Genomic DNA, 4,504 nt, shown 5'->3' with positions numbered 1-4,504 from the left:
ATGGGAGTATCTTTATTTAGTGGTGGTTTGAACTTCGGGGACGAAGTTATTTTTAAGGAGGGAAGACTGTAATACTCCGTATTTATGAGTCTTTGGGTACTCTATCGAGTAGGCCTTACTCTGTCGAGTAAGGGTAAGTTGCGTTTTAGAAAAGTTTCTGACCTGTTGGGTACTCGATCGAGTAGCTGGGATACTCGATCGAGTAAGGGGGTACTCGATCGAGTACCTTGGGTACTCGATCGAGTAGCGGTTTCTGAGGGGAGTTTTCTCGGGTTTTGTTAATTATGCGATTAAGATATATAACCTTCGTCGTCATTATTCTAAACACTTTTGCAAAACCTAATTTACTGTTTAAGAGAGAAAGCAAGTACGTTCTTAATCCTAATCGCATTGTTAGCAATTCCCGGAGTTTGGAAGGTCGGTTCTCATCGTCGGTTATACCGTTGAGATCCTTGCTTCGAGGGTAAGATCTATGTACCCTTTTTGTTGTCTTTCCTTTGATTTGGTTAAACCCTAATATAGGAATTTGGGGGTTTTTGAGTAGTATGTAATTTGGTAGCATTTGTATGTTGTATGATAGGAGGAGGTTTCATAGAGGAAGCTTTTTGATACAGCAGTAGAGACCGTCTGATTGTGTGCTTTCCAGGTAGGATTTCCTACTCAGTATTAGTCCCATAATGGGATGGTTGTTGATGTGTTGAGACTGATTGTTTGATATAGTAATTGTCTTGTGACGATTGTGATTGTGATTGTGATTGTTGTCTATGGTTCTCGAGGCGTGTCCTCGGCTGAGTGGGGTCACTTGCGGGAGTGGCTTCACGCCCTAGTTTCGCCTTCTGTGGAACCCGCCACAGAAGGGATATGCACATTAATGGACAGGGTTATCGCTCACTATGTGGAGCGGGGATTTGGTGGGTACGGCTGCGGTCCCCCACTGGCAGGGCTGGTCCAGTGGACAGTCAGTGATTGAGATGATTGGAATTAGTGTGGTTGTGCGTGTGACAGTTAAGCTGTCTGTTTATCTTATTGTTCATATATATATTGAGTTGTGTGATTAGTACTGACCCCGACTGTTGTTTTGTAAACCTGCGGTGATCCATTCGGGGATGGTGAGCAGATATTGAGCAGGTATGAGATGAGTAATGGGATAGCTGGGATTGCCACGACATGATGATAGGAGTCTTCCGCTGTAGCTTAGTAGTTTCTTTACATTTCGGTTAGAGCGAAACTTGATCGGTTTGAGAACATGTATTACACTTTTGGTTTGGTTTTGAGAATTGTAACTCTTCACTAAGTATTTATATTTAAACGTTGTTTCTTCATTGTTTATTTGATTATCATTGCCTCGGGTAACCGAGATGGTAATGTCTTCATACCTGAGTGGTCCTGGTAAGGCACTTGGAGTATGGGGGTGTTACAGATACTCAGTTTCAGTAACCCAATTATCAACTGCACACATAAGAGGTATGACTTGTTGTAATTTTCATTTCATTTTTGACTAACAAATAAAACATGCAGGGCAAAGATAGAAACCAAAATACTCACCAGCAACGCAAGCTTCATGATTTAAATACGCCAAATCAGGACCCACAGAATTGGTCCTGACAAACATGTACCCAGCAGCCCAGCCTTTATCATGGCCGTTGTCCAAGTTACTCAGAAGAGGAGTAGTAGACGCCCTGACCTTAAAACTTATACGGCCAGGACTGTTTGTTTTAACAAGATAACAAGCCTTCAAATCATCAAGAGAAAAAGAAATATTGTGTTTTTTTACAGAGATTCTCAATAGAACATACAACCTTCCACACCATTGGCATTAATTGATAAGATGGAACACCCATCTCCTTAATAACCTCAGCCATAAGTGGAGAAAAAGGAAGCTTACAGCCTGCCCTGAAAGCCCAGTCATGGATACAAAACCAACCAGGACAAGCCCAGTCGGCCCTGATGGGAGAATTCTCAGGGATCCAGACTTCAGCATCAGCAGGGATGATCCCCTTATCCTTCAAAATCTTCTCAAACTCAGGCTTCAAACGGTTTGCAGGAGACTGATCCTCATTTAAAGCCTTCGTAGGCTTGAATTGAAAATCACCATGGAATATTGAGATCATCTCCAATGGAGGATCACTCGGCTTATTAACTGTGGGAGATTGAGCAGCAGAAGAAGCAGGCAGAGTTTCAGAAGAAGTTTCCTCAGGATTCTGAGGAGGAGGAGTTGCACGAACCGCTGCCCTGGTAAACTTTTTCTTCGCAACCATTATTTGAAAGATTGTGAAGATTTGATTAAAAATTGAAGAAGTTGGAAATTAAGAGAACTGAAGAGAAAGATTATTAAAGAGAGAAAATAGAAGAAATTGCTTTGGTGAGTTCAAATTAATGAAGCACGCAGGTATTTATAATGAAGAAGATTAGGGTTTCAGCCGCAAAGAAAGTGGATAATCATTAAGGAAGTTGCAGTAAATAAACACGCGTCATCAACTGCAGTAAAAGAGCCGTTACAGGAAACTGACCAGACAAAACTTAACCGTTGGGTAATCTTACCAAAGATAGAGTTATCTCCTCATTTTTTCGTCCTGGCACACTGCAAATAAGGAGATAAGGGGCAATTGTTAGGCCTGGAAATCCGCAGACCTCCCTGATCAATATCTCATCTGAACCTGACTGTCAGGCTGTCAGGGTGCCAGGCTATCAGGGCACATGAAGATAGGCGCCAGGCCATGGAGAGGACAACGGTCAAAATATCAGGACGATATTAGACCATATACGCGTATTATAAAGGAATTATATACGCAGCATTAAAGTGTGAAGATCTCGCAGTAAATGCAGTAATCAAGGGAGGAATAATTAGCCATTATTACAGGCAATAATGAAGAATAATCCGTATTTAATATCATATCAAGCAGCCGTTCAAGATGGAAGCCTATATAAGGAACACTTTGGAGATATTAGAGGGACATCATTCACACACAAGAAGAAGCATACGCAATACATAGAGAGAAATATGCATTGTTATAATCATATAATTATTCTCCCAAATTACATAGTGAAATCCTCTCCTGGCTTGGTGCCCGTGGTTTTTTCCCATTTAAGGGTTTTCCACGTACAAAATTACTCGTCTTATTATTGTTGTTGTTATTTCATTTATAGCTTATTGTTATACCGACGACGACCGACCAACGGACTAACTAGAGCTAGTTAACCTTACACAACTCTACCCGACCTGATTTCGCCTTGCGCAAAATCCACACAAAACAACTATCATGACTGCAACCCTTTTGTTTTACTTTCAGCTTGCTTTAGATCATTTTGTATCCTTTGTAATATATTTTCATTGCTTTGTTTGCTTCCTAAAACAAATCCTGGCCCTTAGATGGGGATATCTAGGGTTTTATTAAACTGAACTTTATCAGGAAAGGCATATATAAGGACCCTTCCTCAGTCTGTATTACTCAGACTTAATTAATGAAAAAAACCTTGAGAATTCTCTCAAAGTCTTCCAATCTTAATAACTTTGTTGAGTCTTAGTTGTAAGTCAAACTTAATATCTTATTGTGCTTGCTTAGAAGGTGATTAAGGATCTGTGGGGTGTCTTGGAACAGGTCTGTGCTTGCTTGAACTATTTTGAGTCACATTGTGTAGTGTAATACCCTAGGACAGTCACTATTCCAATGAAGAAACAGACTGAACTAAATTATTCTTTGGATTTTTGGACGGGTAGCTGGATATAATTATAAACTCAAGCTCCACAGCAAGGCACATGATACTTAAGATAATAATTTGACAAATTTAACTCAAATCCACAGGAAGGCACAGGATTAAGACTCAAACATGAAAACAACACAACTGAATTAATCCACAGCAATGCATATGATTGACTCAATTATGCCAATAGACTTTGTTTAACTAACTACAGCAAAGCACAACTTATTTAACATGCCTGGACTCAAACTACAACAATGCACAAGTTTGAAAGTTGAGAGAATTCTCAAGGTTTAATTTTCATTCATCAAAAGTCTGCTTAGTTCAGTAGAAGCTTGGTCCTTATATAGGCCAGCTTTAGGTTACAATTCTAAGTACGATTGGTCCAAGGGCTACAAATCTATCTAGGCAACATACAATATAAAATAAATATATTACAAAGGGAGTCAACTAAAAACAAGGTGAAACAGGTGAATGTCAGTCCTCTTGTCTTGTTCTGGTGCAGGCTTCTTGTTCTGATGCAGGTTTGTGCTGGTGCTCTTTTTAGAGTTTTAAAAACTCTAATTGTCTTTGTTGTTTTGCAAAAAGGTGTTGGGTAAACCTGCATTCTTCCAAATACCTCGAGGTCTTTACTGTAGCCTTTGTCTGATCAATTAAGGAAATGTGATAGTGACATTGATAGTGACATTCCTTCTACCTCTCACCTGCCTTCTGCTTGTTATTTGGCTGTTATTACTGAACTAACTAGGCTGGATTAACCATGAATTTCAGTCACCTGGATCTTAGTTGAGGGTTCCATCAGCTG

Source organism: Silene latifolia, chromosome 6 (assembly GCF_048544455.1).
Source record: "Silene latifolia isolate original U9 population chromosome 6, ASM4854445v1, whole genome shotgun sequence".
Taxonomy (NCBI): Eukaryota; Viridiplantae; Streptophyta; class Magnoliopsida; order Caryophyllales; family Caryophyllaceae; genus Silene; species Silene latifolia.
This window is presented reverse-complemented; position numbering follows the sequence as displayed.